The 13521-nt window shown below is 36.6% G+C and overlaps 1 non-coding gene across 1 annotated transcript; it reads right to left on the bottom strand.

Moving 5' to 3' along the window:
* Positions 1-10163: 10163 nt before the first annotated feature.
* Positions 10164-10270, bottom strand: LOC133051397 (U6 spliceosomal RNA). Its single transcript, XR_009691878.1, has one exon. It is a non-coding gene; the product is annotated as a U6 spliceosomal RNA (small nuclear RNA).
* Positions 10271-13521: the final 3251 nt, after the last annotated feature.

Here is a 13521-nt window from a genome sequence, read left to right as displayed (position 1 = left end):
TTTTTCAGTGTGTTTTTGTTTTTTGCTTTGTTTTATTTTGAGGTGGAGGGACTGGTTGTTATGTATTTAATAGCATAATCTTGGTCCAGGATGTGTTCCCTTTGTGAAATCCAGTTATGCACATGTGAGTTGTGAACTTTATGTTCTACTTCACAAGATAATTAATATTTCAAGTGAGAAAAAATGGAAGTCCTTATAATTTAAAACAAATATCTTTAGTATCGATTAATCCTAATTAAGAGGAAGTGGAGCAGGAGAGCTAGGTAGACACCTGAGGGAAACAAAGGGGCCAAAGCCCTGATACAATCATTGATTTATCCTTTTTCACCACTTAGGTCAAGGGTCATGACCTTCTATTTTTAAAGGTCAGACAGGTAATATTAAAGGATGAAGGTAGAGTTTGAGTATTTATTCACATAAGAATATTCTGCACCTCCACAGATAAATGTCTCCTATTTTCCTTGAAAATCACATACCTCTTCTTGATATATTTGTAACCTGATTACTATGATATTGAACCCTTTTATCACACTAACAAGGTTTGAATATAGCCTTTTTGTCTTTTAGCTTTCTGACCTTGGATGAATTATGTAACTCTAGCTTCTAGTTCTGTCATTAGCAAAGTGGTGAAAATAATCATACCCCACCACTTAATTCATTCAAAGAAATAGGGCTATGTGCCAGATATGATTCTTAGAGAATGAGATATAGCAAAAGTAATATGTATCAGGTTGGCTCAAAAGTTTGTTCAGATTTTTCTGTAACATCTCATGGAAAAATCCAAATGAACTCTTTGGCCAACCTGCAAAGATTCTTTATCTAAAGTTGCTTCTATTATAAGATGGACACAAAATAAATAAGATACATAAGTAATATTTGTATGTGGTGATGGCCATGAAGGGAAGTCAACTGGGGAGGAAAAATGGGGTATCAGTGACGTAATATTCAATTACCTGGTTAGTTTTCACAGAAAAGATGACATTTAAGTCAAAACTTAAGTTACAGCTGTTTGGGGGAAGGGCATTATAGGCTGAGGGGAAAATGCACAATCATGCCTGAATTATTTGAGAAATATCAAGGAGGCCAGTATGACTGGAGAAGAGTGAGAAAGTATCAGAGAGGTGGGCCACCAGGAGAATTCTGAGATGTGAGAGTGTGCAGGGTTTTGAGCAGAATATTGATGTATCCCAACGTGGGTTTAATGGGATCAGTTCAACTGCTTTGTTAATAGGTTCAAGGAAGGCAAAAATGAAAAAAGAAGACAGTTATAATATCCACATGAGAAATAATAGCTTCTTGGTCTAATGAAGTAGCTCCATTTTGTATTTAGCAAAGTAGGTTTAATTTTCCTAGATCTTCTAATTTTTAAGAGAATCCACATATCAAAGTTTTTAGTGAAAAATATCCTAATTTTCTAATATTGGAATAATTTTTTTTTGTTTTAATACATGAAGACACTTATACAAAAACCCTTATCTGCAGATGTTTTACTGGAATCATTGTGTCAATGGAATACTGCTACTAAACCTCACGACTCCTCTTTGTAGCTAGGTCTTTGCTATATAAACATGAGTTTCTCCAATCAGGTCTGGCTCGGTATTTCTCCTTATTTATTCTGTACTATTGGGTATTGGTTTTCATTTCCTGTACTTAATCTTTTTTAAAGTTTTATTTTTGTTTTGGCTGCACTGGGTCTTTGTTGCTATGTGCAGGCTTTTCTCAGGTTGTGGGAATGAGAACTACTCTCTAGTTGCAGTGGTTTCTCATTGTGGTGGCGCCTCATTGCAGAGCATAAGTTTTAGGGCACGCAGGCTTCAGTAGTTGTTGCACATGGGCTTAGTTGCCTGGTGACATGTGGGAATCTTATTTGCTGGACCAGGAATTGAACCCATGTCCCCTACATTGTCAGGCGGATTCTTAACTACTGGGCCACAAGGGAAGTCCCCTGTATTGAATCTTAAAATATGATACACTATTAGAGAAATGTATCCCTTACTAGTAGAAACAAGAAACTGACTAGTATCTTTTTAGCCTTAGGGAGCTATTTTTGGCAGTGTTTTTCTGTGCTATTTATCTCAAAATATGAGAGGTTAAAAATAGACTAAGTAGATAACTAAAACACTATCCAACTACTAATACTGAAAGAAAAAAACCAACAACATAGATTGGCACTGAACCATAGATAGTGACTATAAAATGCAAATTGGGGAACACTTCCTAATGTTATTGATATATCATCCAAATTTCTATTTAAAAGTGAGTATTTATTTTTAAATCTAAAAATCATCATTTCAGAACTTTTTAATGGAAGACTTTGCAAAACGTCATGGTAAATACTGCAATATTATTCAGTATTTATAGAATAATTGGCTTAGAATCCAGTTCAAATAGCTCTGTAGTGCATAGATTCTCACAGTAAAGTTCATAATTAGTATGTATAAAATCAGCTCCTCTTTCCATTGGCACTGATAGCAAGAAACACAACAGTTAAAAGATAGATTAAAAAAGAAAGAAAAAGAAGACCTAGATAATCCACTTCTCAAAAATGGGTAAATAAATTGCATTCAAATACATGAATTTGTTCAGTGATTTTATACTTTCTTCTGAAACTCTGGAAATTGGGCTGTCAAAAGGTAAACTATTATGCTAAAATGAAAGTTATCTTTCATAATTCTTTGCAAAGAAAATTTCTGAATTTGCAAAATGTTGGAGTTATTATTATCAAAGTAACTTGGGTCCTGAAAAACAGATCCTGTCTCTGTTCTTGTTTCTTCTTAAAAGCTTCCTACACTTTCACACTAGCCAGTTTTGGACATCTTTGTACTTGCTACAGTTAACTCTGCAAGTTCAGTTCAGTTCAGTTGCTTAGTCATGTCTGACTCTTTGTGACCCTAAGGACTGCAGCACGCCAGGCCTCCCTGTCCATCAACATCTCCTGGAGCTTGCTCAAACATGCTCAAACTCATGTCCATCAAGTCGGTGATGCCATTCAACCATCTCATCCTCTGTCGTCCCCTTCTCCTCCTGCCTTCAATCTTTCCCAGCATAAGGGTCTTTTCTAATGAGTCAGTTCTTTATATCAGATGCCAAATTATTGGACCTTCAGCTTCAGCATCAGTCCTTCCAATGAAGATTCAGGACTTATTTCCTTTAGGATTGAGTGGTTGGATCTCCTTGCAGTCCAAGGGACTCTCAAGAGTCTTCTCCAACACCTCAGTTCAAAATCATCAATTCTTCAGTGCTCATCTTTCTTTATAGTCCAACTCTCATGTATAGTTCATACGTGAATACTGGAAAGAACAGCTTTGACTAGATGGACCTTTGTTGGCAAAAATGTCTCTGTTTTTTAATACGCTGTGTAGGTTGGTCATAACTTTTCTTCCAAGGAGCAAGCATGTTTTAACTATGCAAACTTCAGGCCAAACTAGGAATATGAGATAGAGTTACCTGCTTATTTACTTAGTCTTAAATTGGTTGGATTATGTCTTCTTTTACGTGCAAAGTTGTGAAGAATTCAGCAGCTGGTTGTGGGCAAGATGATCTTCAGAGAGGAACTTTGTTGTTTAGTTGCTTAGTCATGTCCGGCTCTTTTATGATCCCATGGACTGTAGCCCACCAGGCTTCTCTGTTCATAGAATTTTCTAAGCAAGAATATTGGAGTGGGTTGCCATTTCCTACTTCAGGGGATCTTCGTGACCCAGAGTCTGAACCCATGTCTCCTACATGTCCTGCATTGGCAGGCAGATTCTTTACTAATGAGCCACTTGAGAAGCTCAAGTGCAAAGATGGGATGTTCTTAAGCAGAAGAATGTTCTTTTTCTTTGTAATACATGCTGAAAGAAATATTTGGAGGATATATATAGTGAGAGAGTGAGAGGACAGAAAACAAATGTTGCAAAAATTTAACAATTGGTAAATCTGGTTGAGTTGGGGAGTGATTCACTATATTCAACTCTCAAGATTTCCATAGACTTAAAATTTTCAAAATGTGAAGAAAACTGTAGACCTTGAATTTCTACACACCTAGGTTTTAATCCCAGTTTCACCATTTATTAGTTGTATAATCGTTAGTAAATTAGCCTAACAACCCATTTTCTATTTTATTGTTAGTTGCTTTTGTTAACCTCTTACTGTTGTTGTGTTATTGTTTAGTTGCTAGGTCATGTCTGACTCTTTTGTGATCCCATGGATTGTAGCCCACCAGGCTCCTCTGTCCATGGGATATCCCAGGCAAGAATATTAGAGTGGGAGGCCATTTCTTTCTCCAGGGGATCTTCCAGACCCAGGGATAGAACCCATAGCTCCTGCATTGACAGGCAAATTCTTTACCATTGAGCCACCTGGGAAGCCCCTATATGTGATACATGCTATTTGGCCCTTATTAAGTGGCAGGCACTCAATTCTGTCCATTGGGACATTTCTGTGACAGTGAAGACAAAGTCCATGGAGCTTACATTTAAAAGTGGGAATCTGTATGCATATGTGTGCTCAAGTATGGTTGTGTGTATGATGCTTGCACATGAGCACTTGTGCAAATGGTGGGGCAGTAATTAGTTCTCAATTATTCATAGTATGAATGTTTATTCTGATTTTAGGTTAGAATTGTTCAATTTAGAGATTTGAGGAGGGGGAAAAGCAGTGAATTTCTGAAATGTACTTAAATGTACTTAAATGGTGTTGATCATCTTAGTTCCTGCCCCAGCATTGTTACCAAATCAGGGAGCATGAAATCTTCTAGGATTTACCTTAAGCCCCCATTATATTTGAAAATTGAAAACAATAGCATTTAAAATACAGAAAACTTAGAAATAGTATTTATCGGGTACCTAGTATGAGCCACATATATACACTGCATCATTCAATTCTTAAAACATCTACTTTGATATACAGTGCATACTCATTTTACCAAAAATGACTAACACTTCTCAGAAAGATATATGTCCAAGGTCACATTGCTACCGTCAGAACATTTATTCATGTCTGTTTTTCTTTGAAGTCTGCGAACTGACTGTGGCTCCCTGAGCCTGAGAAGTGAGATTACATATAGATGAAAACGCACACACACCATTTTGTATAGGCCAATGAGTATATACAGGTAATTTTTTTCATTTACTAATTTCTTTGGTTTATTTATGATGAAAATGGAAGCAGAAGCCCCACATTTGAAAAGTTGATTCTAATATAGTTAACTTTTGCTGTGCTTTTGTTTCTTCAGTGGACTTTTAGAGGCCATGACACCAGGTTTTATATCAGTTTTTTAAAATCTAGCCACTGGGAGACCTGGGTTTGACCCCTGGGTTGGGAAGATCCCCTGGAGAAGGGCATGGCAACCCACTCCAGTATTCTTGCCTGTAGTATCCCCATGAACAGAGGAGCCTGGTGGGACACAGTCCATGGAGTTGCAGAGAGTTGGACACGACTCAGCAACTGAGCACAACACAGGCAACTCACATAGCTTATAGATTTGTGGGGAAGGAAGTATTAATTTCAGTTTTTCACTCTAAAATTTTCCATCATTGGGTACTGAAGTATCCTTAAAAGTCAATATAACACCTACATGTCACATGGTACACTTAGTCCCATTGTGTATTTAACGAGAAGTAGCTCTAAAAGCTGATCTTCACATTCAAGAACCTTAGAGGAATTGCACACTTAGAAAGATGACTCTGGGCATTAACGTTATAAAATTTAATTTATAGATTCACACAGATAATACATGTATACCTATATGTACATAATACATACATAATTCAATATAATGAAGTGTTGTTCAGAGAAGTAGTAAAATAGTGACAAACTGATAAAACTACAAATATGGTAATATTTTGAGAACAGTTTTGTATATTCTTGGGTTGGTTCAGTTCAGTTCAGTTGCTCAGTTGTGTCCAACACTCTGCGACTCCATGAATCGCAGCACACCAGGCCTCCCTGTCCATCACCAGCTCCCGGAGTCTACCCAAATCCATGCCTATCGAGTCGGTGATGCCATCCAGCCATCTCAACCTCTGTCGTCCCTTTCTCCTCCTGCCCCCAATCCCTCCCAGCATCAGGGTGTTTTCCAATGAGTCAACTCTTCGCATGAGGTGGCCAAAGTATTGGAGTTTCAGCTTCAGCATCATTCCTACCAATGAACACCCAGGACTGATCTCCTTTAGGATAGACTGGTTGGACCTCCTTGCAGTCCACGGGACTCTCAAGAGTCTTCTCCAACACCATTGTTCAAAAGCATCAATTTTTTGGCACTCAGCTTTCTTCACAGTCCAACTCTCACATCCTTACATGACCACTGGGAAAACCATAGCCTTGACCAGACAGACCTTTGTTGGCAAAGTAATGTCTCTGCCCCTTAATATGCTATCTAGGTTGGTCATAACTTTCCTTCCAAGGAATAAGCGTCTTTTAGTTTCATGGCTGCAATCACCATCTGCAGTGATTTTGGAGCTCAAAAAATAAAGTCTGACACTGTTTCCACTGTCTCCCATCTATTTCCCATGAGGTGATGGGACCAGATTCCATGATCTTAGTTTTCTGAATGTTGAGCTTTAAGCCAACTTTTTCACTCTCCTCTTTCACTTTCATCAAGAGGCTTTTTAGTTCCTCTTCACTTTCTGCCATAATGGTGTTGTCATCTGCGTATCTGAGGTTATTGATATTTCTCCCGGCAATCTTGATTCCAGCTTGGGCTTCATCCAGCCCAGCGTTTCTCATGATGTACTCTGCATATAAGTTAAATAAGCAGGGTGACAATATACAGCCTTGACATACTCCTTTTCCTATTTGGAACCAGTCTGTTGTTCCATGTCCAGTTCTAACTGTTGCTTCCTGACCTGCATACAGGTTTCTCAAGAGGCAGGTCAGCTGGTCTGGTATTTCCATCTCTTTCAGAATTTTTCACAGTTTCTTGTGATCGACACAGTCGAGGGCTTTGGCATAGTCAATAAAGCAGAAATAGATGTTTTTCTGGAACTCTCTTGTTTTTTCGATGATCCAGTGGATATTGGCAATTTGATCTCTGGTTCCTCTGCCTTTTCTAAAACCAGCTTGAACATCTGGAAGTTCACGGTTCATGTATTGGTGAAGCCTGGCTTGGAGAATTTTGAGCATTACTTTACTAGCATGTGAGATGAGTGCAATTGTGCAGTAGTTTGAGCATTCTTTGGGATTGCCTTTCTTAGGGATTGGAATGAAAATGGACCTTTTCCAGTCCTGTGGCCACTGCTGAGTTTTCCAAATTTGCTGACATTTGAGTGCAGCACTTTCACAGCATCATCCTTCAGGATTTGAAATAGCTCAACTGGAATTCCATCACCTCCATTAGCTTTGTTCGTAGTGATGCTTTCTAAGGCCCACTTGACTTCACATTCCAGCATGTCTGGCTCTAGGTGAGTGATCACACCATTGTGATTATCTGGGTCATGAAGATCTTTTTTGTACAGTTCTTCTGTATAGTCTTGCCACCTCTTTTAATATCTTCTGCTTCTGTTAGGTCCATACCATTTCTTTCCTTTATCAAACCCATCTTAGCGTGAAAATTTCCCTTGGTATCTCTAATTTTCTTGTAGAGATCTCTAGTCTTTCCCATTCTGTTGTTTTCTTCTATTTCTTTGCATTGATCACTGAGGAAGGCTGTCTTATCTCTCCTTGCTATTCTTTAGAGCTCTGCATTTAAATGGGAATATCTTTCCTTTTCTCCTTTGCTTTTCACTTCTCTTCTTTTCACAGCTATTTGTAAGGCCTCCTCAGACAACCATTTTGCCTTTTTACATTTCTTTTCCATGGGGATGGTCTTGATCCCTGCCTCCTGTTAATGTCACGAACCTCTGTCCATAGTTCATCAGGCTCTCTGTCTATCAGATCTAGTCCCTTAAATCTATTCCTCACTTTCACTGTATAGTCATAAGGGATTTGGTTTAGGTCATACTTGAATGGTCTAGTGGTTTTCCCTGCTTTCTTCAGTTTAAGTCTGAATTTGGCAATAAGGAGTTCATGATAAAGATACATTTAAATATGTAAAACTCAAGTTTCTTTACAGCTTGATAAATTGTTAACATCTTAGAATATAAATCACAAGAGGTCAACTCTCATGTTTATGAAATTCTTCTTGGAGTCTATCATTATTCTCTTTACTGCTAATAAAATTAGTTGTTTTTATATGATAACAATGATTTTTCCAAGACAAAAATACCTTAAAATATCACTGCATACTCTACCCTTGCATGTCTTCTTTCAGTTCAGTTCAGTTGCTCAGTCATGTCTGACTCTGTTATCCCATGGACTGCAGCACACAAGGCTTCCCTGTCCATCACCAACACCCGGAGCTTGCTCAAATTTATGGCCATTGAGTCGGTGATGCCATTTAGCCATCTCCTCCTTTGTTGTCCCCTTCTCTTTCTGCCTTCAATCTTTCCCAGCATCAGGGTGTTTTCAAATGAGTCTGTTCTTTGCATCAAGTAGCCATAGTATTGGAGTTTCAGCTTTGGCATCAATGCTTTCAATGATTATTCAGGACTGATTTCTTTAGGATGGACTGGTTGGATCTCCTTGCAGTCCAAGGGACTCTCAAGAGTCTTCTCCAACACCTCAGTTCAAAAGCATCAATTTTTTGGTGCTCAGCCTTCTTTATAATCCAACTCTCACATCCATGCATGACTACTGGAAAAACCATAGCTTTGACTATATGGATCTTTGTCAGCAAAGTAATGTTTCTGCTTTTTAATATGCTCTCTGGATTGATCATAGCTTTTCTTCTAAGGAGCAAGTGCCTTTTAATTTCATGGCTGCAGTCACCATCTGCAGTAATATTGGAGCCCAAGAAAATGAAATCTTTCACTGTTTCCATTGTTTCCCCATCTATTTGCCATACAGTGATGGGACTGGATGCCATGATCTTCATTTTTTGAATGTTGAGTTTTAAACCAGCTTTTTCACTCTCATCTTTCACTTTCATCAAGAGGCTCTTTAATTCCTCTTCGCTCTCTGCCATAAGGGTGGTGTCATCTGCACATCTGAAGTTATTGATATTTCTCCTGGCAATCTTGATTATGTCTTCCTTAATATTAAATTGCATCTTACAGCTTCCTTTATATTGTCTATTAAATTTAAAATTATGGGGCCTATTGTTTAAAATTTTTTCTTGTTCTTAATCTACTAATTTTTAATTCTATGCTTGTTCTTGCAATATCTTACATTTATAAAATGCCTTACAGTTTTCAAGGAAATATATATATTCCTTTTTGTATATCATAACTATTACATATTTTTGACTTAATGGGTTACTATGCATTTCAGGCTCATTAATGAAAAATCATAATACATGTTCTCATTTTACATTTACAGTTAATATGAAGTGTAATATAGATCACTACTATTTCAAACTAAAGTGAAATATACTTTTGTTTAAGCTTCATAAGTCCCTCACCATTAACTGTAGTCACCTTTCTTACTAAATGGTAGTCAATCTTCTGTTATTTAATGTTGAGACAGCTGCCTCTTCAGATAAATTTGGCAACACAGATGGATTTAAAGTGAAACAGATTCTCTCCTTTTCATCCAGACTGTAACCAGATATTTAGATAGAATTCAAGACAAAAATTTGTGACACTTAATACTTTCTACTTCCTCTTTCCTGTTACACCTTAAAAAATTATGAACTTGACTTTTTAAAATTTTATTGCCTAGTATACATAATTTTTGTTTTGTACATTGTGTAGCAACATAAATAGTTTTCTTTGAATAGGATAGCCAAAGAAAAATGAGGCCAAGAAAGAAAACCTAATGTGATTCTGGGAATCTCTTATTAAAATGTTTAAATTTAAAAATAGTGGCTTCAGTACTTTTCCTTGTCCCTTATATCTGACTTTAATTCTGTAAGACAATAGTTTTTACATCTGTGCATTGATGAAATAAAGAGCCATGATAGCTGCTTGTTGGCTGAAAGATTTTGTGGTTGTTACATTAATGTTATATTAATGTTATTCATACTGGACTTATGAGTAAAGCATCAAATAACTAATGAAAGCACACTGGAAAAGTCTTCATTGCAACAGGGTGATGTTTTAAAATATAGCTTTAAAATATGAAAATCAATAAAGTTTACCTGCTATATAGTTTTTTTAAAATCAGTGTTCATATTCAAATTTTATTTTATTTTTTATTTTTTTTTTAAAAATATGGAACGCTTCACGAATTTGTGTGTCATCCTTGCGCAGGGGCCATGCTAATCTTCTCTGTATTGTTCCAATTTTAGTATATGTGCTGCCGAAGCGAGCACCATATTCAAATTTTAAAGAGATTATTAAATTCTTAGATGTGAAAATAATTTTGTCAGTATAATGGATTTTTCCTGGCCTTTAATAAGCAAGTGAAGTGTTATTGACAAGATAATGTCACTTAGTATATATATTTAATGAATACATTACTAATACTTGTTATGTGCCAGACATTGTACTCAATCCTGGGAAGCAGTGATACAGTCCTTGCTTTTCAGGAATTTATTTTCTAAGAAGGGATATGTCCATATGGTGTATGGAGGTGAAAAACCCTTGAGGTTATGGATCTGTAATTGTTTCATGCTTTATGATGGTAATTAATATTTTACTTTATATTTGCCTTTGGATTTAACAAAGATACAGAGAGGTTAAATGATAGCAAACCCATATTCCCTTAAATGAATGCCAATGCTTTTCCACATTGTTCTGCTTTTCATCTATTTATTTATTTATTTTTATGAATTCTTAGTAGTGGCTTAGTTAGTCTTTCCCACATTGTCCTACTTACTATCTATTTATGTATTCTTGTCAATTTATGTTAAATAGTAGCATAGTCAGACTAGAGTGACCACAAAGTTGATTGGGAGAGACTCAGTGTCGCTCTCCGTGGTGCTGAAAGATTTTTGTGGGCTAAAAATTAGTTTCCCCTAGCTTTTGGGCACTAATGGTTACTGCCTAATCAAGAATTTAAAACAAGGAGGGAAAAAGTAGTGAGGAAAGGGAAGATAAAAAGAGAAAAGCTTATAGAAAAGGCATAGCTGTTGACTAAGAGGTGGTTGGATTGATTTATTAATTAACAGAAAAAGTTTGCAGGCACCCCACTTGGAGTGAAGTTACAATAACAGACTTTTTGACTCTGTGGGAGAAGGCGAGGGTGGTTGTTTTGAGAGAACAGCATTGAAACAAGTATACTATCAAGGGTGAAACAGATCACCAGCCCAGGTTGGATGCATTAGACAAGAGCTCAGGGCTGGTGCACTGGGAAGACCCAGAGGGATGGGATGGAGAGGGAGGTGGGAGGGGGGATCGGGATGGGGAACACATGTAAATCCATGGCTGATTAATGTCAATGTATGGCAAAAACCGCTACAATACTGTAAAGTAATTAGCCTCCAACTAATAAAAATAAATGAAAAAAAAAAACAAAACTCCCTCCACCACCACTGCCACCTTATAAACTTTAACTTTGTGTTGGTGTATTCTACTTTATATTGGAGGAAATGGGCATTAATCACATAAATATGCAAAACTGTAAGTTTCCAACTGTTAAGAAGGATACAGGGCTTTATGGATCATGAGATAAAATAGAGCAAATATTAGTGTATTAATATGGAGCTTGGCTAAAAGTTGATTGAATTTTATTCACACTATTAAATTATTATATAAAAAATATATGAAAAAAGGTAAGATCTGCCAAACTGTTTCTTTCCAATAAGATCTTCAAAAATATTTTAATGAGATACTGCTTCCATGAACTCACCTTTATATTAATTGATTATATTCTTGAAATAGGTATAAAATTTCCTGATCATGACATTTTCAATGATATAATAGTCAACATCAAAGGTGAGAAAGCTTATTTGCATAAGTAGGTGAAAATATTTTAAACATTTACTTTTATGACTAAACATTTATATCAGTTAAATTGCTATTTTAAAAGCATCAGCACTACTTTTCTTTCATTAAAGTTGTGATTTTTAATTTTTATGTATCTAAATGGATTTCAATATATTCAAAATATTTATCAGACAAATAAAAATAATTATAAAGCTGGAGTTTGAAGAATGCCCAAGTATTATTAGAATAGCCAATCTGCAGCTGACATAGCTACCACAAAAATAGCAAATTAGCAGCATACAGAATAGGATTATCTGATATTTATGCTGGAGCTTTGGGTCATTAACTGGAATTTTGGGTCATTAATTGGAGATATACTCACTAGAAGTTCCTGCCCAACCTCTTTGCATCCCATCTACAATGGGGGATGTGATGTTCCTTCATCATTTGATGTTCTTTTGCTCCTGAAAAAAAAAATCCCCAAACTGTTCCATGAGCCCTTGTCAGTTGTCTGCAACTGAATGCTGTAGCAGATGTCCAGAAGTAGACACCTCTTTATCTATGCCACAGGAAGAATTGGACACATACTCAAATAACACTTGTTAGGCCATTCTCCATAGAGGCCTGAATAAGTTTCTTATGATCAGAGACTGCCTAGCTATGGACTCTGGCAATCTGAGGCCACTGTACTTGGCCATTCCTGATGGGTAAGGTGATCAGTATATTATGTGACATGTATAAATGATTTGTGGCAAACTAGTTTGAAAGCTCAGCTCTTAGCCTGTTTCAGTTTTCTTCTGAGAATTTGTTACCTCCTGATGGAATTATACATACTTATTTGTTTAGAATATAGCACAACAAAATGTGGCATTCATGAAAGCAGTCATTGTCTTTTTGCTCACTGTTGTAAATCACGTTGCACGATATAAGTGTTCTACACATATTCACTGGTTGGAGGATTAGGCTCTAAGTTCAATGGGGCTGTCTTTATTCTTGCTCTTCAGTGCCTATCCCAGTGTTTAGCTCATTGTAGGTCCTAAGGAGATAACTAGGGACCAGATTATAAATGTCTTGTAGGTCATGTTAGGAATTTTAGACTATTTCCTAAAAACAATAAGAAGCCATGGAAATATTATAACTAAAAAGAAGTATTATTAGATTTTCACTTTAAAAAATAAAATTCTAACTTTCTATTTCTCTTAACAGAGAAATTATTGGGTATCACCTTTCTGCTACTCATCCAATCTAAACTCTCTAAGTTATATAACACATTTACCCCTCTTCTTCACAGCTAATAATTTTTCCAAACCTGACAATTTATTAAATTAATTAATTTAATTTAAAACATGTGTCTGTTCAGTCACTCAGTCCTGACTCTTTGCAGCCCCATGGACTGTCGCCTGTCAGGCTCCTCAGTCCATGGAATTTTCCAGGCAAGGATACTGGAGTGGGTTGCCACTTCCTACTCCAGAGGAACTTCCTGATCCAGGGATTGAACCCGAGTCTCTTGTGTCTTCTGCATTGGCAGACAGATTCTTTACCACTAGTGCCACCTGTGAAGCCCAATTATATATATATTTTTAAGTGTGTATATATACACACACACACACACACACACACATATATATATGTCTTTTTTGTTAACTACAGGATGGGCAATTATACCTGATAAACTTAATATTCATGTCTTTTAGTA

Source organism: Dama dama, chromosome 33 (genome assembly GCF_033118175.1).
Source record: "Dama dama isolate Ldn47 chromosome 33, ASM3311817v1, whole genome shotgun sequence".
Classification (NCBI taxonomy): domain Eukaryota; kingdom Metazoa; phylum Chordata; class Mammalia; order Artiodactyla; family Cervidae; genus Dama; species Dama dama.
This window is presented reverse-complemented; position numbering and strand designations above follow the sequence as displayed.